The sequence below is a fragment of the Cebus imitator genome, unplaced genomic scaffold (genome assembly GCF_001604975.1).
Source record: "Cebus imitator isolate Cc_AM_T3 unplaced genomic scaffold, Cebus_imitator-1.0 Scaffold217, whole genome shotgun sequence".
Classification (NCBI taxonomy): domain Eukaryota; kingdom Metazoa; phylum Chordata; class Mammalia; order Primates; family Cebidae; genus Cebus; species Cebus imitator.
The window spans coordinates 2,155,848-2,168,556 of NW_016107532.1; the positions used below are offsets into that span (position 1 = coordinate 2,155,848).

Sequence of the window (12,709 nt, forward strand, 5' to 3'; positions counted from 1 at the left end):
TCTCGGCTCACCGCAACCTCCGCCTCCTGGGTTCAGGCAATTCTCCTGCCTCAGCCTCCTGAGTAGCTGGGACTACAGGCACGCGCCACCATGCCCAGCTAATTTTTTGTAGTTTTAGTGGAGACGGGGTTTCACCATGTTGACCAGGATGGTCTGGATCTCTTGACCTCGTGATCCACCCGCCTCGGCCTCCCAAAGTGCTGGGATTACAGGCGTGAGCCACCACGCCCGACTATTCAGTCAGTTCTTATGATGTGTCTCTTGTGCCAGGCTCTCGGCTAAGTCCTAGGTAACAAAAAATGGGTCCTGGTGCTTTTGAAACCAAATGGCCTAGGCTTTAGGACTTGTCCTCAGTTAATATATAACAGTTGGTTCTTTTTTAAGTGCAAAAAAAGGGATTCATTGTTCTTTTGAGATTAGTTTGGACATACATGGTACTGAATTTGTGAGAGAATATTCTGTATAGGAATTTCTGGCTTGTTTAGGTCTGTGGTAGAGAAGGTAGAGAGTGCCTTTTGGAGTATGTTTATTATCTGTAGATGAGAGTTACAGATCTTAAATAAGAACCACCACAGTTCCTGCCTGCAAGGGCTTTCAGGCTAGCTTGAGGTGGCAAGACTGGTATATGAAAATCTCAGAGGAATTACAGACAGCATTTAACCAGGGGTGATGTAGTGCCAACTCTGTACATTATTGGTTCTTTTTTTGAGACAGAGTCTCCCTCTGTCACCTAGGCTGGAGTGCAGTGGTGTTAGCTCACTGCAACCTCTGCCTTCTGAGCCCAAATGATTCTCATGCCTCAGCCTCCCGAGTAGCTGGAACTACAGGCATACACTACCATGCTTGGCTGATTTTTGTATTTTTAGTAGAGACAGGGTTTTGCCATGTTGGCCAGGCTGATCTTGAATTCCTGGCCTCAAGTGATCTGCCCGCCCTAGCCTTCCAAAGTGCTGAGATTACAGGCGTGTGCCACCTTGCCCAGCCTACGTTATTGCTAAGGGAAATAAGCAAATGATAACAGTGGTGTGGTGGAATGTAAGAGGATAACATGAGTTGTAGGTGGATTGGAGAGAGGAATGAATAAGGAATGGTGGTGATGAGGGATGGTCTTGCTTTTCTAGGTAGAGAGAATATAGACAAAGATGGATAGGTACAGAGTTGTGTATAGAGGGAATACTTTCCTTCTTTCCTTTTCTTCTTTCTTTCTCTCTCTTTTCCTTTTCTTTCCTCCCTCCATCCCTCCCTCCCTCCTTCCCTCTCTCTCTCCCTTCCTTCCTGTTCTTTTTTTTCTTTCTTTCTTTTTTGTTTTTTGGAGACAGTCTCACGCTATCGCCCATGCTGGAGTGCAGTGGCATGATCTCAGCTCACTGCAGCCTCCGCCTCCTGGGTTCAAGTGATTATCCTGCCTCAGCCTCCCCATTAGCTGGGACTATAGGCGCCTACCACCACACCTGGCTAATTTTTGTATTTTTAGTAGAGACAGGGTTTTACCATATTGGCCAGGCTGGTCTTGAATTTCTGACCTCAGGTAATCCACCTGCCTCAGCCTCCCAAAGTGCTGGGATTACAGGTGTGAGCCACCATGCCCGGCCTTCTTTCCTTTTTTGAGACAGGTTGTTGCTTTGTTGTCCGGGTTGGAGTGTGGTGGCGTGATCATGGCTCACTTCAGCCTTGACCTCCTGGGCTCAAGTGATCCTCCTGCCTCAGCCTCTGAGAAGCTTGGACTTACAGGCGTATGCCACCACATCTGGCTAAATTTTTTTATTATTTTTTGAAGAGACGAGGTCTTGCTATTTTGTCCAGGCTGTTCTCAAACTCCTGGGCTCAAGCAATACTCTCACCTTGGCCTCTCAAAGTGCTGGGATTATAGGTGTCAGCCACCATGCGTGGCCACAGAATGTCTTTTCTGAAGAAGAAATAAGATAAGTTATATAAAATACCATAATCATAAAGTAATATACAAATACTAAAAAACATAAGAACTCAATCATTGTTTTTTGACTTCATGTATAAGGAACCTAACTCAAATTGGCTTAAACAATTAATACATGTTTATTGTTACATTGTTCTAATGTGGCTGGAAATCCAGAAGTCATGCAGATTGTCAGACTGGTTGATACAGTGGCTTTAATGTTATCACCAAGGACCAAGTTTCTGGCCAACTCTCTATTCCCTTTGAAGTTGGTGGCATCTCCAGGCTTGCTGCAAAGGTGACTGTAGCAGTTTGAGGTGTCACTGTCAGAGGAAGAGGGACTTTTTTCCTCCATCATCTTTAGGATTGAATAACCTTTTCTCACAGTTCTCTTTTGGAGGCTGTCTGGGGGCTTCTACTCACATCTCATGGCCATTCCTAACCAGTCATTGGCAAAGAGAATGGGTTAAAACTAATCAGAATAGAGTGGCTATTGGAAAGTCAACCATGACTATTCCAAGAGTGATTTGAAATGTGATGGTGTTTTTATTTTTTATCACTTTTCATTTTGAGATGAGGTCTCACTCTCTCACCCAGGCTGAACTACAATGGCATGATCATGGCTCACTGCAGCCTTGACCTCCCAGGGTGAAGCAATACTGCCTTAGCCTCTAGGGTAGCTGGGACTGCAGGCACATGCTACCACACCTGGCTAATTTTGTAATTTTTTGTAGAGATAGGGTCTCGCTATGTTGCCCAGGCTAGCTCCAACTTCTGAGCTCAAGTGATCCTCCCACCTTAGCCTCCCAAAGTCCTGGAATTACAGGAGTGAACTGCTGCACCAGGCCTTTTTCCTTAAATCTTTTTTTGTTTGTTGTTTTATTTTGTGTTGAGGCATTTTCAATCGCCTTTTTGACATCCACTTTTTTGGGGAGGAAATTTAAGAAAATTTATTTCTCTTCGTAAGATTTTTGTGCAGTGGCTCATGCCTGTAATGCCAGCACTCCAGTCTAGGAGTTCAAGACCAGCCTGGAGGGAGACTCTGTATCTAGCAAAAAANAAAAAAAAAGGCTGGGCATAGTGGCATATGCCTGTAGTGCCAGCTACTCAAGAGGCTGAGGTAGGAGGATTGCTTGAGCCTGGGAGGCTGCAGTGAGTTGTGACTGCACCACTGCACTCCAGCCTGGGTGACAGAGCAAGAGCCTGTCAAAAAAAGAAAAGTAAAAATTGGTGCCTAGGAAGAAAGATGTGTGATTTTTAGATAAAATATAAAACAGGTTGACTAAGTGCCATAAACCCTGTGAACTCCTGACCCTTGCACTAAGCAATGAGAGAAAGGGGAAGTTGGAATTTATATTTTCCCCAAATACATGGTTTTAAAAATGAACATTTTCCATCTTTCTCCTAATGTATTGGAAAAATGTATTTCATATAACCTTGTTTATTTGGTTGCCTAATTAAATCTGACAGTTGAGTCTTAAAAATTTGGAGCAGTAGTAAGATTATTTTGTTATAGTGTGTCTGAATTTAATATTTAAGTACACACTGCAAAGGGCTTTGCCTTATTTGGTGTTTTTCATTCTGCTAATTTAGATTTCAGAAACCTCAGATTGGGGCTCTAGTTCGCCATCTATTGGTCCAATACACTTCTGCTGTATTTTGTGGAATTACTATTTTTGTGTGTATGTGTGTACATTTAAAGTCAATTAAAGTTTTCCCCCAGGGTCGTAAATTAAAAATCCAGACTAAGGACCTCTTTTAGATGTGTATACAAATATGTATACATATATTAGTTTATTATTTGTGTAATTTGACCCTATGACTCTAAACTGCCTGCTTTTGATATTTGAGAACCATGGCTTGAAAGTGTGATTTTAAGAGTATAAATGGAAACTCGCAGAAACCTAGGTGCAGATTTTGCAGGGGCAGGTGAGTTAGTGTAACTTTGTGGGAAGACTAAAACCGTTCTGTAACAACTGGGTGTTTTTTGATCAGCAGAAGTGACGTATAATGCCGGATATTGGTTCTGGTAAGCCACAAAAAAGTGTGAAGCATTTTGCGCTTTCCTTTTTGGTAGTAGAGCATACATAACCTTCTTATCTGCCGAATTTGATGATTTAATGATTCGAACCATTTTTTTCTTCAGTCATTTAAGCAAATTTTGATGAATCCTAGATTAGTCTTTTAAATCTCAAGGTACTGTACTCATCTTTTGGCAGCTTTTTCTTTAAAGGATGGTAGAATTACACTTTGTGTAAGCGTGACACCTTGTATTACATTATGTTTCTGAATTCTTTTAAGTCTAGGAAAGATTCCATTATTTTAAGGCCGTATTTTGGGAACGATATAAAATTCTGTACTGACAAACTGGTCATGAGAAATGATAAGGTGCCACCACTTTAAACCAACTCTTGGTAACAAGGTGGGAAGTTGGCTTTTTGTTGTGAGATTTGTGTTTTTCTATGGAGTTCTTTGTTAAACTTTAGCATGGCAATGAACTTCCTTTTGGTGGCGGCAGGAAGCATAAATACTCATTGTGTAATGCCATTTGCCTGTTTTGGCGGATCTGCCAAGCCATGACACCCCAAACAAGACGCGTGTTCACGAAAACTACAGTTCCCAGCGGGCTCGGCGCTGGCGGGGCCATCACCTCTCCTCTGGCTCCCGGCTGCCCCTTCCCGGGCTGGCCCGGCGCGGGCCCTGGCTCGCGCCTGCGCAATAACTACGTGCGCTCCGCCCCCCCCCCCCCCCCCCCCCCCTACATCTGGCATTTCTCCCCTTGCTATCTCTCCCCAGCTCCCCCCCCCCCCCCCCCCCCCCCCCCTTTCCCCCCCCCCCCCCCCCCCCGGTAGCTGCGGAGCGCGGTGCTGGGGCTAGTGCCCAACCGTGCTGCAGTGTACGGCTGGCTGCTAGGACAAAGGGCGGGTGGCGGCAGCCGCTGCACTGGTCAGGGCGCTTTCTGCCCGGTTCAGCGTACGGTTAGCCCTGGAATAGAGTGGCGCCGACGGCCTTAGCCTCTTTACTACACAGTGCAAACAGTTCCTCGCTCAAGTCCTCTCGCACCGCGGCGCCGGCCCGCCCTGTCCCTCACAGCCGGCGCGCCGCACTGCCGGCCCCAGCACGGAGGGAATGTGACGGCGTCAGTGTGCCTCAGGTTAGCCTCACCTTGGCTGCAGCGAGAGCTGGCTCAACCGCCTGCCGCAGTGCTGCGTGCCGTCGCCGCACGTCCGGGGCAGCTGGGGCCGGGCGCCGCGGCCTCCGCAGATGGAGGCACAAAAACAGCGGCCGCGGCGAGGAGCCATGACTGAGGCGGCGGCGGCCGCGCCTCCTGGCGGCCCGCGGGGGCGGCGTGGCGGGCGCCCCCTGGCGGCGCGCCGGGGTGGAGCGGCCCTTCGCCGCCGCAGCCGCAGCCGGCGGAGGCGCTGCTGTCCCTCCTCCCCGTGTCCCCGGCGCTCGCCCGCTCGCTCGCTCGCTCCATTCTCCCTCCGCTTCAGATTAAAGGGGGGGAGGGAAAAGGAGCTCGGCCGCCATTTTCCCAGTGCCGCCGCCACCGCCGCCACCGCTCGCCGAGCCGGCGGGAGAACCGAGCACCGTAGCGAAGCCGACTCGTCTCGCCGCGGCGGCGCGAGGGACGGCTGAAGCGCGCTCCCCGGCTAGAAAGAGGCGGCCGGGGGTGGCGGCCGGGGTGCGGGTTCGGGCTGCAGACGGCGGTGCTTGTTTGTGCGGGGCGGGGGGACGGCTTCACCCTCTGCCCCCGCTCGCCCACCCTCCCTCCCGGCCGGGCTGCGGTCCCCGGCCGTGCCCGGGCCCCGCCGGAGCGGAGGAAGGCCGAGAAAGGGCCCGAAAGAGAAGAAAAAGCAGCCGCTCCCCGCCGCCGCCTTCCCCTCCCCCTCCGCCTCGCCCCCCCGCCCGGAAAGTCAGGGCGGCTCCGGGCGCCGGGGGGGAGGAGAGCGGCGGGCCCGGGCCGAAGCCGCTGTCGCGCGCCCCCGCCCGCTGCTGGCCCTCGGCGCCCAGGCCGGGGGGCTGTTTGCAAACTGCGCCCATTTTGTGGGGCTGAATCCGCCCGGGCTACGCTCTTCCATCACGTGGTAGGTGCTGCTGCTGCTCCTCTCCTCCTCCCGCTGCCCTTTCTCCTTCTCCTCTCTCTCCCTGTGGCTCCCATTTCTCTCTCTCTTTGTTAGTTGTTAACTAGAAAGGCAGGGCAGGGGAGAAAAAACCCCCGGAACTTTAAATGGCCTCTCCGAGCTTCCCCGTTGCGGGTCCGGGCTGGGAGTCGCCCCAAGGGCGGGGGTGTGCGGGGGCCCTTCCCCAGCAGCTGCCGCCTCGTTCGCCAGCTTTTCCTTTGGCGTTCTATTTAAAAAGGCGGCCTGGAGAACATGATTTATCCCCGTAAAAGAACCCCCCAAACAAACTCTGGCTCTCGCCTTGAACTTCTCTTGACTGCAAAAGGCCTTTCTCTCCTCGAAACACATATCTTGCGCGTTGCATGGTTTGTATCACAACTCCGATTGTTTCATTTATTATTTTTGTTGCCTGTAAATTCAGGTCACTTACGTTTTCAGATGTAGTCTCCCTCAGGCCGACGTGTTTTTTTGTTTGTTTTGTGTTTTAACTAAAGAGGAAGAGACATTTATTTGCTTTTAAGTGAGTTGGAGTCTTACTGCCTTTTGGGGGGCCTGTTTTCCGGCTGACGGTCTTTTGATTTTTAGCAAATAGTTTAATTATTTTCCATACGGTAAACAGCCCTACTCCCTTGTTTTACTTAAAAATCCTCTTGTTTTCCAATGTTGGTATCCCAATGTGGATTTGAAGAGAAACATGTTACTTAACTATTGCTTATTGATTGCCTTAGGGGAGAAGGGGTGACATGATGGCGCCACTTTAAATTGCTCTCTTTCCTCTTCCTCGATCTTCCCCCCCCTTTATCCTGGAGGTCACTGGAGCATTTTCTGTGACCTATTAATAAAACTGTACTTGAGGGTGTTAGCAGCACAGCTTGTAGGGGCTGGAGTTTAGTGCCCTTAGGGTCGAGAAACCGACTCCCGCAGTCCCCAAAGTTCCCAGAAATCTCTCTAGTCCTCCAGCCTCGCCTCCCTCCCCTCCATTCACAATCCTGGTGTTGCCATCTCCTTTGTCACGTGGCTAGCAATCATTGTGTTTTTTTGTTTGTTTTGGGGTGTGTGTTTATATTTTTAAATTGCAGCCCAGAGGAACCTTTCCTCTCCGCTTTGGAGAGATCAAAATGTTTTACGTGTTTTAGTTTTAGAGTCGGAGAACGTTTTAAAATAAACGATAAAATTACATAATCTTTGCCTTGCATAATCATGATATAGTTACGGATTCCTACTGAACTTCGTCTTCAAAGTCCTTTCAAGTATGGAAACTAGTACGTTAGAATATGTTTTTCTTTTGTCAGGATGGTCTGTAATTTCAATTTTCTCTGCTTTTTTGGTCATTTAAAGGACCACTATTTACAAAGGCTTAAGTGGGTGTGTTTTCCCTTCCCCCTTTTCTATAGGCTGTAGTTGGTTCCTTTTCTAGCATACTGTCTGACCAATTTAGAAAATTTCAATTGTCTGCAGGCGTTGTCAGTTAAAACTTTTTTTTTTTTAACCTTCTATCAACAGTGAATACTTTTGAGTAGTAATTGTTTTCTGCCTAATGCTAAGTGTGTTTCGTTAGCATTTCGATTTTTGATCTAGAAATTTTTACTTTCAATCCTGTAGTTTTAGAAGTATGTTATTTCTGTTTGTTCATATCAGTTTTCCTCATATTTGGGTAAATACCTATTTTATAAAATACAAAGTACATTTCTGATTTTTCTACATAGTTTACTAGACATTTTTTCCAATTTTAAAAAATCTATTGTGAATTAAGCGTATTTTTTCTTTTTTAAAGTAGATATGAAATGTGATTCTTGAGTATGCATTGATCCTCTTACCATGCACATTGTCAATGGTTTGGACCATTTTCTTTGCTAACAGTTACATCATGTCATGTGATATGTGCAGTGTGATGTGTAGTTCTAAAAATAAGGCAAGGTAAAAATGCTCATCCCTTGGGAATTTAAAAAATGTATTATAAATGTGGAATAACTACCTACCCTCAGTCATGAAATTCTGAATTGGATTTCCACTAGGTTTATGCAACAAAGTGTGCGGTTCCTTTGACCTATAGCATAGTTGGTGTATTTGTTAGTACCTCATAATTTGAGGTGGTTGACTTTTTATTTCTTGAACAACTTGTAGAGAAACATTCAATGTTACAAAGGTTCTTAATGTCTGTATTATGGTGAAGATGGCTGTCACTGATGACCACCTCATTTGAGTATATGTAAATGTCTGTGATTGTGAACAGTTAAAAGAATGATCAGTTAAGAATTATTAGAGCCTTTGTGATAGGGTGGAATTTTCGATCTTTCCATCTCTATGAATCTACTGAAGTGAAGTATTTTAGAAGTTTCCTTGCATCTTTTTTGAAAGCCATATTCAGAACATTCGTATTTGACTTTGGTGCTTTACTAACGTGAGATGTTAAGTTTTTGTCTGATTTTCTTTCTTCCTGCCTACACACGTTATTTCTCTGGTTAAACCTGCAGAGCACTCTTTGTTAGGTGTTTCCTGTTGGAAAATTCTGGAAGTTAGAAAATGAGACCTTAGTTCACTTGTGAACTTATATCAAGGTGAGAAGTGAAGTAACTTCTGTACTAAACTTTTTTCTTCACTGTCACTAAGGCTACTCTTCCATCTCTAGTAATGCTACATTGTAACCAGCGTCTCTGCATCTTCTAAAGAGTTGGGTTGACCACAGATTTTAATTATATTTTAAAGTGAATAACAAGTTTTAGGTTTGTTCTGTTTATTATGACCTGATTCATGTAATCTGTAACCATAGGGTTGTTGTGGTTGTTTGAGAAGGTATTTTAGTATTGAGTGGTTCTAATTTGGCCCCTTTGTGAATAGAGCAGCTTAGTTACCTTGTTATATCAGACAAGCAATTTTTTTTTTTTTTTGACAGGACCTTACTCTGTTGCCCAGGCTGGAGTGCAGTGGTTCCATTTTTGCTCATTGCAGCCTCTACCTCCCAGGTTCAAGCAATTCTCATGCCTCAGCCCCTGGAGTGGGTGGGGCTACAGGCATATGCCACCACACCCAGCTGTGATTTGTGTTTTTAGTAGAGATGGGGGTTTCGCCATGTTGGCCAGGCTGGTCTGGAACTCCTGACCTCAAGTGATCCACCTACCTTGGCCTCCTAAAGTGCTAGGATTATAGGCATGAGCCACCATGCCTGGCCTAGACAAGCAATTTTTAAAATGTGCTAAAAAAAAAAAAAATGAAACTAATCCACCTTGGATTTTCTAAACAATAGTCATAGTAAATGCTGTGTTTAAAGAATAATGCTTATTCCTTAAACATTTTTTTTCTTGCTGTCCATTAAGACACAGAAGTAAGTGACTTCCTTTTTAGATAGGTGTATGTATTTTTAAGTTTATTGCTCCTTCCCACCCCACACAAAGGAGATCTCCATTCCATCCCTTGAGTTTAGAGGTGGGGCACTCGGCTAAACTGAATATGTGGTTGTTGATTGCTCCAGAGTAAATCTCAGTGAGTGGTTTAGAGATTTTGTTTCTTTTTCATTTTAGAGATGGGGTCTCAGGGTCTTGCTGTGATTCTCAGGCTGGAGTGCATAGATGTAATCATTGTGCATTACAGTTTAGAGTGCCTGAACTCCAAGGCTCAAGTGATCCTCCTGCCTTAGTCTCCTGAGTAGCTGAGCTATGTGAGCATGTAACCTTGCCTTTTTTTTTTTCTACACTCTGTTGCCCAGGCTGGAGTGCAGTGGGTGATCTTGGCTCACTGCAGCCTCTGTCCCCAGGGTTCTAGTGATTCTCCTACCTCAGCCTCCCAAGTGGCTGTGATTACAGTTGCCCACCACCATGTCTGGCTACTTTTTTTTGTATTTTTAGTAGGAACGGTGTTGCACCTTGTTGGCCAGGCTGGTCTTTCCTGACCTCAGGTGATCCACCGGCCTCAGCCTTCCAAAGTGCTAGAATTAGTTGTGAGCCACCATGCCCAGCCCCTTGCCTGTCTTATTTAGAGTTTTAAAGCAGCTTTTCATTGTACTCTTTCTTCATTTTAAATACCTCAATCAATTTGATTATTTTACGTCTTGGGAAGCCTTCCCTAGTGCCCCTTTACTTGCTTACCTTAAGAAAGGAGTACAGGGCAGGTTCTTAAGTAAAATGGCCCCAAACACCTGGCTTGCCTACTGTGTCAGTGCAAAGAATACTTTGACCATGTCTTTTTCCTAAAATCTGACTTTATAACTGTTTTTTGGAAGTCTATATTAAGACTTTTTTTAGTTCTCATGTTGCTCCTGAAGATGTATGTTTAAATTATAGTTTGTATGCTGATAAATTGCATATAAGTCTATGGGCATACTAAAAGTTGTGCAGAGTAGTGGTTCATAACACAAGATAAGATTCCCTCATCAGTACTTTCTATTCCCTGAAATGTGAGCTCAAAACTCAGGTGAACCACACTATGGCTGTAAAAGACAGTATGAATTAGAAAAGACAAATATCCACTGTACTAGAGTTCAACATTTAAAGGCTATCAGAAGATGTAGGAGGTAAGTGATATCCTTGAGTGTCACTTGCAGGTTGAGGAGAGAATTGTGGGTCATAGGAGATGACTAGTATGGTGGGGGGTAACTATTATTATTTGTTTGTTTGTTAAGCCATGCGCCTTTTAGGATGTAGAGCAAAATATATAGGAGCAGATAAGCCAAAAGGTGTGATTTACCAAAATACCTGGACTCCAAAAAGAGCTGCAATATATATTTTTCTTTATGTATTAAGCATTTTCTTGTCTTTGGTAGATTAAAAGTTTTTTTTTGTTTTCTTTTCTGCTCATTATCACAGGAGGTAGAATAAAGTTAAAGCTAAAATAGTGTGTATAGAAACTGACTTCACAAAAGTAGAAAACACAGCTCATATTTATGAATGAAAAACAAATGAGTTTGGGCAGTCTGAAAGAAAAATTTAAACATTTTATATGAAGATTTTAAACCTTTATGCCAAGAGTCCCTTTAAGGTGGAGGAAACCTTTTAAATACTTGTTTCCCCATTTAATAGCACAGTGTGGCAAAATAGTTTAATAAGCGTTATTTTCTGCAAGCCTTGCTTTTCCAAGATTTTAAGCTATTTCCATAGAGTGTTAACATTTGGAAACTCTCTACCGGGAAATTATTTAGCTATGTATTTTATTGTTGTTGACTGTAAACTTGCCCTTTTTTTCCCCTGGTCGTAATTTTTTTTTATAATTGAAGTTTCTTTCCAAAATTTTGAGAATCAGGAGATGTAAAGTGGAGGTAGATTGAGTGCAGTTTTATCTAAATGTTATTTTAAAACTCTGGTTCTTGTAACTTGAATCGGGAATCCAAAATGAGATCTCACTCTGAATTTTAATTACAGCAGATTCTGCTCTTAGTTGGAAAAACTTGCTTAAGTGACATCAGACTTAATGGATTCCCTCACCTTTTAATTCCTTTTTTTTTTTTTTTTGTGACAGAGTCTCACTGTCGCCCAGGCTGGAGTGCGATGGTGTGATCTCAGCTCACTGCAACCTCCACCTCCTGAGTTCAAGCGATTCTCCTGCCTCAGCCTCCGGAGTAGGTGGGATTAAAGGGGCCTGCCCCCACGCCTGGCTAATTTTTGTATGTTTGGTAGAGATGGGGTTTCACCATGCTGTTTAGGCTGGTCTTGAACTCCCCACCTCGGGTGATCTGCCTGACTCGGCCTCCCAAAGGGCTGAGATAAAGGCGTGAACCACCGCGCCTGGCCTAATTCCTTTTAAAAAGGGAACAGCTTGAGGTTAGACTTGCTTAAAATCAGTTGGAGGGTAAGTATTAGGGAATAAAAAAGGTGAATAACAGTGTTGTTCTTAGGATATTAAACCAAAAATTGCCAAGAACTTATATCCAGACTTTCCTCTTGCTGCTTTCTATTTGGTCTTTGACTATTTGTTAGCACCTCCACCAGAGGGTGTGAAGGGAACAGGCAGAAAGCTAAGTACTGTAGTTATTTTCTGGTTTGCTACTATAGTAGACACACTTCATGGAAATACTAGCGTGGGCCGGTCGTGGTGGCTCACGCTTGTAATCCCAGCACTTTGGGAGGCCAGGGCAGGCAGATCACCTGAGGTCAGGAGTTCCAGACCAGCCTGGCTAACATGGTAAAACCCTGTCTCTACTGAAATAAATAAAAACAGAAAAAATTAGCTGGGTATGGTGGCACATGCCTGTAATCCCAACGACTCAGGAGGCTGAGACAGGAGAATCACTTGAACCTGGGAGGCAGAAGTTGTAGTGAGCCTAGATTGTGCCACTGCAGTCCAACTTGGGTGACAGAGTGAGATTCCATCTCAGAAAAGTAAAGAAATGCTAGTCTGATAAGTCCAACTGTCAGGAAAGTTTCATTAAACTTCCCATATGTTACCATGGAGAACTGAAGATGTTTGAAGACCTTAAGCATGTATCCAGAAAATTGGACTGCATTTTTTTGCACTTAGTGATTTACCCCTTACCTGTTGCCTCCCAAGAGAATGAAAAATGGACGTTAGTGTTGATTTAACATGTTATTGGCATTGTAAAAATGTACTTTTAAAAGTCATTAATTCACTTTTCTCTGAAGGGATAAGGTGTGGGTTTCAGTGGGATCTCAGGAATTTGGTCATGGACCCTCCCAGAATAACCTGTTTGCTTTAGAATTCTTTTTTTTTTTTTTTTTTTTTTTTT

At 44.7% G+C, this 12,709-nt stretch overlaps 1 protein-coding gene across 7 annotated transcripts in view; it reads left to right on the forward strand.

Moving 5' to 3' along the window:
- The window catches only part of KANSL1 (KAT8 regulatory NSL complex subunit 1), a 215,256-nt gene that overhangs the window by 28,892 nt on the left and 173,655 nt on the right, over positions 1 to 12,709 (forward strand). Inside the window, exon 1 of one of the 7 annotated variants that reach the window (XM_037745983.1) lies at positions 4,801 to 5,066. The exons of 5 other annotated variants lie outside the window; for them this stretch is intronic. The gene's annotated coding sequence lies outside the window, so the exon portion shown is untranslated. Of the gene's footprint in view, positions 1 to 4,800; positions 5,067 to 5,393; positions 6,001 to 12,709 lie in introns of those variants that run through there. One more of the 7 variants, XM_017549281.2, reaches the window with a different exon arrangement.